Raw genomic sequence first — 13,880 nt, 5'->3', positions numbered from 1 at the left:
AGCCTTTCCTACTTCTGCCTCATGTGGACCACAGCTGCCTAAACAACATTATGCTGCCCCCTCAGTGGGACACTTTAGATGAACGAGGCTGCCCCTAACCTCTAGGGGCACAAAACTGTCCAGGCTTAACCTGGGTCCCCCATCTCTGCATCCTTCCTCTCCATCAGGGTCCTCCCCACACTGGAGTCCCTTAGGTCCTCTCTGCAGGCTCAGCCCCACCACACAGACCTCAGGACCAGTATCAGCTTTAGGCAAGAAACGTTTTCAACTGTTAACAAGTTCCACATTCAGAGTCTCAGCATTGTTAGCTTTGTTACTCGTCTGACCTTGGCACGATACTACAATGCTGATAACTGCTTCTATTTTACTCCCAAACCCCAATATCACCATTTCTCCTCCCTTTTAATAGACTTTCCCACTCAACATGTGTTCCAGCTCTTATAATTGGGTTTCTTCTACTCTGAACTCTTTTCTTATACTGATAATCTGCTAAGTAACTCAGGCCCTTCCTAGAACCAGGGCCTGGTTTTTGTTTGTTTGTTCGCTTTTAAGAGCATTATTGCTATATAATTCACATACCATAAAATTCACCCATTTAAGGCAGACTATTCAATACTTTTTATTAACTTACAAGGTTATGCAGCCGCCACCACTATCTAATTCCAGAACACTTTCACCACCCCCAAAAGAAATCCTATACCCATTAGCAGTAATTTCCCATTTCCCCCATCCCCTCCCATTCCTATGGCCACTAAACGACTAATCTACTTTCTGTCTTTATAGGCTTGCCTGTTAGGGACATTTCATATAAATGGAATCATACAATATGTGACCTTTTGTCTCTGGCTTTTTCCACTTAGCATAATGTTTTCAATGTTCATCCATGTTGTAGCATGTATCAGTAATTCATTTCTCATTCCTTTTTATGATATGCCATCATATGTATGTACCATACTATATTTATCCATTCATCGGGTAATGGACATTTGGGTTGTTTCCACATTTTGGCTATTATGAACAATGCTGCCATGACCATTCATGTACAATCTTGTGTGTGAACATATGTTTTTGTTTTTCTTGGGTACATAATCAACTAGTAGTGGAATGGCTGGATCATATGGTAACTCTACGTTTAACTTTTTGAGGAACTGCCAAACTGTTTCCCAAAGTGGCTGTTCCATTTTACATTCCCATCAGCAGTGTTCAAGGGCTCTCACTTCTCAATATCCCCACGAACACTTGTTACTGAACATCTGTCTTTTTGATTCTAGCCATCCTAGTATAAAGCAGTTATTTCTTTGCAGTTTTGATTGGCATTTCCCTAGTGGAATGTTGGGCATCTTTTAAACATGCTTATTTGCCACTTGTATATCCTCTTTGGAGAAATGTCTATGCAAATCTTATTAGCCCGCTTTTAAAGTGGGTTGTCATTTTATTGTTGAGTGTAAGAGTTCTTCATACAACTCCTTTATCATATATACAACTTGCAAATATTTTCTCCAACAGTCCCATTATTTTACAAAGTCTTCCAGCCAAAAATTAATACACAGTTCCTAAATCTCAACCATGAGCCAAAGTCCTGTTACCCACCAACAAATTGCCATAATTCCAACTTCTATATACCCACATTTCTGGGTAATATCTGCTCCTGTGTTCCATCAGTCATTTGTACTATCCTCCCACTGTGTAGTGGATCTGCTGTGATGTTTGCCTAGAACAAAATTTCCATTGCCATACCCACCTCCCTAACACCCATCCACACCTACCCCAACCCTGAACTTTCCCCATCACACTGAACTTCCTCTGCCTATGAAATGCCCTAGCAAAGTTCCCTTGTGCAAGTATTTGGAGTCGCCCTACTTCATCAAATCTAAGATGCCATCAATTCTAAGACCATCATTATTTTATATGCCAAAACAACTATAGCACATCTTTGATTATGAAGCAGCTTAATGTCAGAGATACTAAAATGTAGAGGAGAAAAACTGTGAGTTAGAATCAATGAAAGACGGTAGTCCTAGACAACAACTTTATAAGGCTGGTGTTATTATTCCCGTTTTGCAGATAAGATCAGTTAAGTGACCTGCCAAACGTCACAAGGCCAGTAGGTTGGTGGAACTGATATCCAAATCCAGGTCTGACTCCAAGGCAATACTGCTTCCACTACAGTTTCTTTAACCCGCAACATTAACATCAAAGCATCAGCATGCATCAGTTTAAAAAAGAAATTCTATTACTCTTAAAATAAGTTATTTTTTTAACTGTAAACTGCTAATGCCAAATAGGAAAGACAGTTAAAAACAGCTTTATTCCAAATGAAAACACTCCATTTCTACATTAAGAATAAAGGTCTAGGGACTTCCCTGGTGGCGCAGTGGTTAAGAATCTGCCTGCCAATGCAGGGGACACGGGTTTGAGCCCTGGTCCAGGAAGATCCCACATGCCACGCAGCAACTAAGCCCATGCGCCACAACTACTGAGCCCATGTGCCACAATTACTGAAGCCCACGTGCCGAGAGCCCGTGCTCCACAAGAGAAGCCACCACAATGAGAAGCCCGCACATCGCAACGAAGAGTAGCCCCCACTCGCCACAACTGGAGAAAGCCTGGGCATAGCAGCAAAGACCCAACGCAGCAAGCAAGCAATAAATAAATATTTATTTATTTATTTATTTATTTAAAAAAAAAAAAAAAAAAAAAAAAAAAGAAGGTCTAATGGGACTTCCTTGGCAGTCCAGTGGTTAAGACTCTGCACTTCCTTCCACTGCAGGGGTCACGGGTTCGATCCCTGGTAGGGGAACTAAGATCCCACATGCCTAGCAGCGCAGCCATAAATAAAGGCAAACCACAGATTGAAATAATATATTAAAAAAAAAAAAAGGTCTAAGTATGGCAATATAAAAAAATACAAAACAAATACTCTTTGATCTAGCAATTTTACTTCTAGAAATTTATTCTACTGATACACCTGTGCATGAAAGAAATGACCTGTGTAAGGTCATTCATTACTGAATTGTTCTTAATTTTAAAAAACTGGAAGGACTTAAAATGTCCTTCAGTAATTGGTTATATTATGAAACATTCATTCAATATGAATGCAGCCAATAAAAAAAATTACGAAGAATGACGTCACATGCAGCCAATAAAAAAAGAAGTAGAAGAATGACTTCACGTGCTAATATGGAGTAATCCACATGATACATCATTAAATAAACACACACAGTTTAAATATTTGCTTTATATACATAAAATATCTCCGGAAAAATACACAAGAAACTTATTTAACTTTGATTACCTGTGAAAAGAACTGGGTTGCTGGGAGACATGAGTGGGAGGGAAAATTAATTTGCAGGTTTTGAAATCTGAAACATGTGAATGAAAGGAGGAACTAAGGGAAGAGACCCAGACAGATTAAATATAAGCCCTTCAGTAATAAAAGCAGAGCACAGGAGTGTGAGGAAACCTAGATTCTAGTCCCAGCTCAACACCTAGATGAGTGTTCCTGGATGAGTCAACCTCTTTCTTGGCTTTTAGCTGTAAATGAGCAATTTCCTCTTCATGATCTTTTTAAAAGATTCTTTCCAGCTCTCTAATTTTATTATGACATATTTATCTCCCACAGTGTGTCAAATATAATTTGTAGGTGCTATTTAAAATGTCTTTGTTTTAAGTTTGTGGCACAATAGAATATCAGATCTTGAGTCAGGATGGTTTGCTTAAAGCCCTAGCTCCTGCTACTTTGTAGCTGTAGGATTTGTAGCAAATCACATCACTGACACCAAGCTCTACTACCTGTAAAGCTGAGATGATACCTAGGCGATATGGTGAAGGTTATTTAATCTCCTAAATCTCAGTTTCCTGACTTGTAACATGGCCATAATGATTCTTATTTGAAAGGGCTACTGTGCAGGTGAAACGAAACTGTAAAGTACCCAGTACCCTGCTTAGCTCAAAATGGGCATTTGAAAATTGGTTCTCTTCCTCTCCAGACTTAGAAACAAAAGGCTGCCCTGCAAGCAGGGAGCTGACCAACTCACTTCTGGCTGTAACTTTTGCTCCCCAGAGCCTGGGTTGTTACTTCCTTTTTCACTTCCTTTCCCCTCTATCCACTGCTACCTACGAATATCCTATACCCCATTTTCATTTCTCATCTCTTCTAGAGCATAAAAGGGGCCTACAGAAGCAAAACCAGAAGTAAAGGAGGGTGACGACTTTCCCAGCCCACATTCTACTAAACTTTTAAAACTTCCACATGAATCTTCCTTAGGTTCACTCACCAACCCACTCAATCTACAGATGCTAATGGAGTACCTACAATGTGTCAGGAGCTAAGGATGAATCCCCGCTCTCACAGAGCCTACAGTTTTTTGGCGGTTGACCATCAACAAATCAACAAACATAATGTATCAAAGATGATGAAAACTCTGAATAAAAATCAAGGGAGCTGACAGCAGCAGGACCTAGAGGGGAGGATGTGATAATGCAAAAGATGGCCAAGAAGGCATCAGGGACAGTGTGACATCTGAGAGAATCCTGCATCAGTTGAGGGAGTGAGCCATGCTGCTACCTGGGGGCAGACCATGCCAGGCAGAAAGGACACGAAGTTAAAGACAGTGAGGTGAGAGGATGTGTAACATGTCAGAGGACCAGCAAGGAGGTCAGCATGACTACAACACAACAAGCAAACAAGTTCAGAAAGTTCACAGGGAGGCAGGCAGAGCCTTAAAGGTCTTGGTAAGGATTTTGGATTTTACTCTAAATGAAATGAAAACTACTAGAAAGTTTGATGCTCTAATCTCATCCTCTATTGGCTGTTGCTTTCCTTTCCAGTCTTACTATACATAATGGACAGAACGGTTATGATACTTCCTTTCAAAGAGATTAAGCCAAGATCCGTCCCACAGAGGGTCAATTATGACTGAAAATTATTTCAATAGTACATTTTAAAATGTGCTAAAGTGTTTTATAGGAATATACTATAAATAGAGGAAAGCAACATCGTAAGCTACCACAGATACATATAAGATACGCATACACACAAGATGTTTGGGCAGCTTTGTTTGTTATTGTGAAAAACTATTGATAACTTAAATGTCCATAACAGGGAACAGTTAAATGAATTACAGTCTGTACATTATAGAATAGTATAGTAAACAGCCATTAAAGGGAATGAGATAAGTCTCTATTTATGAATTTCAAGAGTGTCCATGAGGGACTTCCTGGTGGTTCAGTGGATAATACTCCGTGCTCCCAATGCAGGGGGCCCAGGTTTGATCTGGGGAACTAGATCCCACATGCATGCTGCAACTAAGAGTTCGCATGCCACAACTAAGGAGCCCACATGCTTCAACTAAGGAGCTGGTGAGCCACAACTAAGGAACCCACCTGCCACAGCTAAAACCCAGCACAATCAAAGAAATAAATTAAATATTTTTAAAAGGCGGGTGTGGTGGTGGGATGAATTGGGAGATTGCGATTGACATATATACATCAATATGTATAAAATAGATAACTAATAAGAATCTGATGTATAAAAAATAAATAAATAAAATTTAGGGACTTCCCTGGTGGCACAGTGGTTAAGAATCCGCCTGCCAATGCAGGGGACACGGGTTCGAGCCCTGGTCTGGGAAGATCCCACATGCCATGGAGCACCTAAGCCTGAGTGCCACAACTACTGAGCTTGCGCTCTAGAGCGCATGAGCCACAACTACTGAAGCCCGCGCACCTAGACTCCATGTTCCACAATGAAGAGTAGCCCCCGCTCACGGCAACTAGAGAAAGCCCGTGCAAAGCAACGAAGACCCAATGCAGCCAAAAATAAGCAAATAAAAATTTAAAAAATAAACTAAATAAATAATTAATTTTTTAAAAGTGTCCATGATACATTAAGTTCACTTATTCAACAAGTATTTTGCCACTTTGAAACTGGGACATAGTCCTAAATGAGAATAAAACTGACATGGTTCTGGCACTTGCAGAACTTACTTTTTAGTGGAGGAGACAATACATAAGCAAGCAGAATGAAGGTGACAATTTTTGAAATAAGTGCTACCAAAAAAACCCAGACTCTTCTGGATAGAGAATGGGGGCAGGGGCTTTTAAAAATTACATTGTCAAATATTATAGCTATGGGGCTATAGCACAACTAAACTTTAAAAAACTACCTGAATGAGCCTATATTGCTATTGTTTCATCCTAATAACAATAGGAACTTAATTCCTCATGACCTTCATATCTCAAAATGGGAGAGAAGAAGGAGAGAATGCTCTCACCAGAGTGTCTCTCCAAACAAACCACATGCCAGGAGGCTGGGCCAGCACTTCTCAGAAAGTGGCTCTGTCTATTCACACCAAGGACCACCTTGCTTACTTCTGATTATCTAATCCCATTTACCCACCCAGCAATTCTCAGTAGTTTCTGTAAAGTCCCTCCTTATGGCACACAAATTTAAACCAGACTAGATCACTGGATAAATTCAAACTCTTTTAAGTGGAGACAGACATGATTCATATCAAAAAGAACCATATAAACATTCATCTTACAAAAATACCCAACTATGTAGGTTTAAAAAGCCAAGAGCTAAATGGCCTATGCTCACAGAATTCAAGACTTTGCTCACACCATTTAAAGTCACAAATTATAACTTGTCTATATATGTACGGCCTAATTTCACAGTGAAAGAATGCCACATCAATTGCAAACCACATGAAGAGAAAGTAAACATGCAACTAAATTCTGAATCACATTTATGTACATATAAGTCAGAGTCTATAACTATTATTCCATTTAGTAAAAGTACAGTGCTTATTAGCAAATTTACAGTGCTTCATAGTGCTTATTAGCAAATTCAGGAAGGGGTTTACTCACTGTAGTGGGTTGAATTGTGGCACCCAAAAGGATATGTTTAACTCCTAATCCCTGGTACCTGTGAACATGACCTTATTTGGAAATAGGTCTTTGCAGTTGCAATTAAGTTAACGATCTCCAGATGAGATCATCCAGGACTTAAATCCAATGACTGTGTCTTTATAAGAGAAAGGAGTGGAAGATTTGAGACACACAAACACGGAGAAGACCCAGAAGGGAAGACCATGTGAAGGCGGAGACAGAGATTAGAGTGATGCGTCCACAAGCCAAGAAACAGCCAAGAGCAGCCAACAATCACCAGAAACTGGGAGAGAGGCATGGAAGAGATTCTTCCTCAGAGCCTCCAGAGGGAATCAACCCTGTTAGACAGTTTGATTTGGGGATTTTGTCCTCCAGAACTGTGAGAGAATAAATTTCTGTTATTTAAAACTATGAAGCTTGTGGTAATTTGTTATAGCAGACCTAGAAAAGAAATACACTGACCTATAAAATCTGACCTCCCCAATCTTCCTAATTATTTTCTGTATGTAGCTTATAAACCCAAGAGGGGTAGATGACAAAAAGAGAATTTTTTTCTACTCACAAGCTATTGGAACTCAAATATTGAGCCATCTTCACAGTACTGGCACTACAACTTACTACAAAGATATATACACAGACACATAATAACTATTTTTCATTCTTTAAACTGGAGATACTCAATTATTTAACAAAAACACAAAAAGTGAATGAAGGTAAATGGAGTTAAATAGTTCCAAATTTCTAGTAGTTTTGGGAAAGCAGTCAAAATAATACTTTCTTTTAAAATATAATAAACCAATGGGACTTCCCTGGTTGCACAGTGGTTAAGAATCCGCTTGCCAATGCAGGGGACACAGCTTGGACATGCCGCAGAGCAACTAAGCCCATGCACCACAACTACTGAGCCCACGTGCCACAACTACTGAAACCCATGCGCCTAGAGCCCGAGCTCCACAATGAGAAGTCACCGCAGTGAGAAGCCCACACACCACAACGAAGAGTAGCCCGGCTCACCGCAACTAGAGAAAGCCTGCCCGCAGCAATGAAGACCCAACGCAGCCAAAAATAAATATAATAAATTTATTTTAAAAATATAAGCCAAGGTTTAACAAGTTAATTATTTTCAATTTAGTTTTTCCTTGTTATAAAATAATACATCCTCATCGTAGAAAACTTGGAAAAGCATATGAAAAAGAATTTTAAGTTCCTCTTTAAAATCAAAGTCTCTCCACGATTTCTCAACTTAAAATGTGAAACCAGACATGTATTTTCTACCCTGCAAGTTGAATAACCCTTTCTTAAATTGCTCGAATAAGGCCCATAATTAAGGGCCTTTGTTTACAATCAAGTTTGTATGTCAGTTACACAACTATGAAATTGAGAGTCTACAATGGAAATTCTAATCTAATTTTAACATAAGTCTTATAATTGAAACACACAAATGGGAACTACAAGGAGAGCTTTATTGTCATGGGGGTTTCCGACAAGGTGCTTTCCCTTGATCATTTTGGGTCCTGAACTGTTCTGGTCTCTAATCATAATTTACATATCAACTAAGACCTCAATTTTAGAAATAATATTTTCATGTGCAGAAAAGCAATAGATGAAGATCAAAATATCAACAAATTTTATTCAAGAGTTTCTGACTAATGATCTCCCATATTTCCCTTTCATATTATTTTCTCAAAAGTAAGTATCAAATAGACAACACAAAAAGCAGGTAAAGAGGAACACCTAACAGCTGCCATGCAATAGCAAAGGCTGAAAACACTGAGAATGAAAATAAGCTTGAAACTTTTTGCCAAACCAAATCTCTGAATGCAGGAACATTCCTTAATGTTTTATTTAAACAGTGATGTTTTTGTTAAAAACAAAAACGTCACCAACTCCAGGTACATTTTTAAACTGTTGTGCCATTTAAATATGTTTATTCAATATCACACAGCATTCCCCACACCCTAAGTGTGGGCTGCACATAATGACTTCCCTCCAAAGAATACGGAAAAAAAGCAAGAGGAGACGAGTAACTTCACAGTGGAGAAACCAAACAAACACTACCTCAGCCGGATGATCAAGGTCAACATCAACAGTCATAAACCGTGCTGACAGTATGTACCCTTGATGTGATGTGATGTGATGAAAATGGCACTTTACCTCTGTGGTCTTCCTCCCCAAAACCCATAACCCTAGTCTAGTTATGAGGAAAACATCAGACAAATTCCAATAGAGGGGCATTCTACAAAACACTTGACAAGTACACCTCAAAATGGTCAGGCAAAACAAAAACAAGGAATGTCAGCTAAGAGGAGCCTAATGAAACATAACAACTAAATGTAACGTGGTGTCTTGGTGGGATCCTGGAACAGAAAAGGGATATCAGATAAAAACTATGGAAACCTGAATGAAGTATGGACTCTAGTTAATAAAAATGCATCAATGTTGGTTCAATAATTACAACAAATGTTCCATATAAGATGTTAACAATGGGGGACAAGGGTGCTGCCATTATATGGAAACTTTCTGTTTTATCTTTTCAGTTTTTCTGTAAATCTAAAACTCTTCTTTAAAAAATAAAGCCTATTTTTAAATTTTACAATGGCAGTCATTTCCAGAAAAAATACTAATGAAGGTCCTAGATCAGACTTTTCTAATCCCTCACACATAAAAGCTTAACTAAAGGAAACAACTAGATCCCCTAAGTAGTTTCTTCTTTTTTTTTTTTTTTAACTGGAAGAAGCATGAGTAGATTGATTGATTAATGGCTGCATTGGGTTTTGTTGCTGGGCTTTCTCTAGTTGCAGTGCCCTGGGGCTACTCTTTGTTGTGATGCACGGGGCTTCTCACTGCAGTGGCTTCTCTTGTTGCGGAACAACTGACTCTAGGTGCGCAGCTTCAGTAGTTGTGGCACAGGGGCTCTAGAGCGCAGGTTCGGTAGTTGTGGCACACGGGCTTAGTTGCTCCACAGCATGTGGGATCTTCCTGGACCAGGAATGGAACCTGTGTCCCCTGAATTGGCAGGCAGAGGCTTAACCACTGTGTCACCACTTAAGTCCCAGCAGTTTCTTCTAGCACCAAGATTACATCTAGATTTTGCAAGACTGATAATTAAGGTGCTCAGGGGCAAGAAAGGGAGACTAGATCTACCCCACCTTCTCAAGCAAACATTTGGTTTTTTATGATAAGGATGTGAAAACCCAAGTCTCATAATCACAGAGCTATTTGTAAATCAGATAATTTTAAACTAATGAAAATAACAAAAGAAAGGTATTCAGAAGAGGATTCTTCTAAAGCACAAGCCTTGAGCAAGAAGTCTGGCCTTCCATCACCAGGGACTACACATTATGTCCCTAAGCAACTGACTCCCCCTCGCCCGCCTCCCCCCACCGTTTCCTCATGTACATAATGGAAAGTGATTTTGACACCATGCAATATCCAAAGGATGCTCAAAAAATAACAGTACATCATAAAAATATAACATTCTTACTCTTTCACATCACTGGCATCCGCTAAAAGCAACCAATTCAGGTAAAATGTATGTAATACTTTTCCTGTGAGGTATGCATCAGTACTAAGCAAGAGAATCAACCAAAAGAGAAGGGGTGCAAAGGAGGGGAAGTAGAAGTAGCATTTAACTACTTATCAGGGGCTTCCCTGGTGGCGCAGTGGTTGAGAGTCCGCCTGCCGATGCAGGGGACACGGGTTCGTGTCCCGGTCCGGGAAGATCCCACATGCCGCGGAGCGGCTGGGCCCGTGAGCCATGGCCACTGAGCCTGCGCGTCCTGAGCCTGTGCTCTGCAACGGGAGAGGCCACAACAGTGAGAGGCCCGCATACCAAAAAAAAAAAAAAAACTACTTATCAGCAATTACCAGGCCCTCCTTTTAGATGTTTCTCCCTGCAAAAGTGTCCTAGTGAAAGTCTCATTTTAACTAATGCTTATTGAGTTGATCTTAAAAATTGCTACACTGTAGTTCAGCAAAAGCAGAGGCTCTAAATGCAAATCACACATTGGAGATAACAAAAATAAATGAGTATCAGTTCTTACCCTCAAGGAGTCTACTCATCCTCAAGTAGGAGGCAAGACAAGAAAACAAGTACAATCTTTTCTTGACTCAAGGATGCCATCAATTGGAGGATGCATCCTAATTACAAGCATATTAAAATAAGAATTTTTAAATGTGTCTTAGAATGGATAAGACACTATAGTTTCTGAATGATAAGCCCTAGGTAGGTCAGCATAAGAAACAATATGGGAGCACAGATATGAATGTTCTACCATCTGACATTGCTATCTTTATGGGGGCAGGGGCGAGGGGGGTAGGTGTGAGCAGTTCCACAGATTCTTAATCCTATAAATCAATGGGAAAAATAGAACTCAAAATTTATACATCTTGCTAGGAAGAGCTTTATTTATAAAAGGCAAGACAGACCTGTAAAGATGCAGAATACCTTTAATAAAAATTATTAAAGCCAACATGAATAAATTCATACTGACATTTCACTAAATTATTTGGGAGACAAAATTCACAGGTAATTTCTTTACCTAAGAAGAAAAACCTTTTTATCAACGAGATACTTAGAAGATGAGAGAAGTTAACAGTTGTTCCTCTTGATCTTCCTCTATAAAACAAATCATAGTAAAAGCTTTTAGTGTATGAAGGGAGACAATGTAAAATAAACTACATTTCTAAAAGAGAAGTGGGTTCTTTTCAGAGATACCAGAAAGAACAAAACATTTTCATGATGTTTTTCCCTTCAGTTAGGACTAAAGCACTAAAGCTCTACTTTAGGACAGGAAAACCCTGTTTTTGCAAAAACTCCTTTAAGGTCATGCACATAAACCCTGGAGAAGTATTTGCTGAATGAATGAAATCACTAGCCCGGTAAGTCCTATTTGGATGTTTACTTCTTTTTAACACTAAAGTGCCCAGAGATGAGATGGCACCTGTTCAATTAGGTGCCCTAATGAGACAAGTAAAAACTTTTCTTTCACAGCAGGACTCCTGTATCCAGCCAGGTAAGGCCCTCACTCAGTCTCCCCCGCTGTGGTTATCCCAGCAAAGAGCCCAGCTCAGCCAGGCCATGGAGCAGCTAAGACAGAAGAAATGTTTCCAGAGGAAGGCAGACAGTGTACAGTAAAGATAACCCAAGCAGAGACATTTTATTGATTCTTACATTCCCCACTTTGGGGGCTATTCAAAAGTAACTTTAAATCAGACTTTTAGAAAAATTAAGTTTCACACTTCCAACTCCTTCAGGGAAACATATCTGTACACCTTAAGTCACAATACCTCTACAGAGTTTACTATGTGCCAGGCACTAGGTGCTTTACAAATATGTTAATTGAAACCTCACAATAAGTCCATGAAGTAGGCAGGTACTCTTATTACTGTCTCCATCTTATAGGTGAGGAAAGGGAGACATAAGAGGTTAAGTAACTTGCCCAAAGCCACAGGACAGTAAATGGTAGAGTGGAGATTGATTCCAAGCAGTCTGGCTCGATTCTATGTCCCAAACTACTACGTTACACTGAGAGCTACCTGCAGAAAACAAATGTATTACCCTTATTTTCTCTATATTTATGGAGTAAAATGTCCAGACCTCAAATCCTTGTCCCCACAGACCTCGGTGAACCCTGACATTGGCAATAAGCTGGCAAACAGGCGAAGTTTTTCCTAGGTACGTAACTATGACTTGCATTGCAATAAACACAGATATAAACTATCCAGACTCCCTTCTGCCTTCTAAGAAAGAGCACAGAAAACTGCAAGCTTACCATACATATTGAAGGATTTCTCCTTCCCCTTTAAAGTATTATCAAAATATCTCACACCCAACACTTAACAGATAAAAGGCCACAATCCTATCCAAAAGGCTTATGGTAGAGAGATGCAAGTATTAGTTTTATTTTTCCTACTGCAAAATAACTGTATGAGTAAAACAATGAAACTTGCTGGATAAACTAACAAAAACAGATGTAAAAGAATCCAACGTGACATGATAAAGGGGGTTAGTTCCACATTGTGAGGCCTAAGATCTCTTACCTGAAGGCGCTCAAAATATGTAAGCTATCCACCCAAAAGAGAAAAACGAAGAGCTCACTAGAGCAATGATAACAAAATACGACTATAAAAACACTAAACACCTCATTGTAATTGTTATATATTTACAATGAACTAGTTAGTCACTGTGAAAATGTTTAAAAAATGATACCCAAAAATAAGTCAGTGTGAAAAGAATATAAAGATGAGTTAAATAAAGGTCTTCTTGCATAATTCAATTTGTTTATTTAGTTGTAGCATTGCCCACCCACCCCATCCCACAAAAAAAGCCACACTCATTTGAAGTCATTTTATCTCTTGCTATTTCCTTTGCAGTGAGTCTGCAAAGTTGTGATGCATGGTGATGATCCTATTCATTGAACAGAAAGCAACTGAGTGAAACATACAAGCAACTAAACCTCTGGCACCCTGTAAAACCACAAGAGAGAAAGATCTTTTTTTCCCATGTTCTAACAGATTTTTTAAAAGCCCTTTTCTTAAGTGGCAACATACCCAGAATGACTGCATGCTTGTCTAGAGTCACATGCTCTCTACCAAAAGTCATAAGTCAATTGACACTGAGACTGGAAATTAATCCAGTCAAAAATTTTAAATGGACTTTTAAGCAATTCTCACTTATTTACTTACAACATTTAGCTAATTTCAATCTGTAAATAAAATAAAAGTATCAGAAAGGTTTTTTTTTCTGTAGACCTTAGCTTTCATAGTTAAAAGAGATTCCTCATTCCCCAGAGATTCCCCTTAATCAAATTTTTGTTTTCAGAAAAAGTTATGCAAAAACATTAGCTAAGAATGGCTTAAGATAAAAAGCACAGGAATGGAACTTTTCTAAAAGGCACTAAATATACTGTCAGTTTATATAAAGTATCATGGATTGGCAAAAATAAAAATACCAAATAATTTAAATTTATTTTAAAATTCATCTCTCA

The 13,880-nt window shown here is 39.0% G+C and overlaps 1 protein-coding gene across 1 annotated transcript in view; it reads right to left on the bottom strand.

Moving 5' to 3' along the window:
- The window catches only part of RRAS2 (RAS related 2), a 73,161-nt gene that overhangs the window by 29,255 nt on the left and 30,026 nt on the right, over positions 1–13,880 (bottom strand). The window lies entirely within an intron of this gene.

This window comes from Kogia breviceps, chromosome 7 (genome assembly GCF_026419965.1).
Source record: "Kogia breviceps isolate mKogBre1 chromosome 7, mKogBre1 haplotype 1, whole genome shotgun sequence".
NCBI classification, from domain to species: Eukaryota; Metazoa; Chordata; class Mammalia; order Artiodactyla; family Physeteridae; genus Kogia; species Kogia breviceps.
Note: the sequence above shows the minus strand (reverse complement) of the source record. Positions and strands in the feature narration are given on the sequence as shown.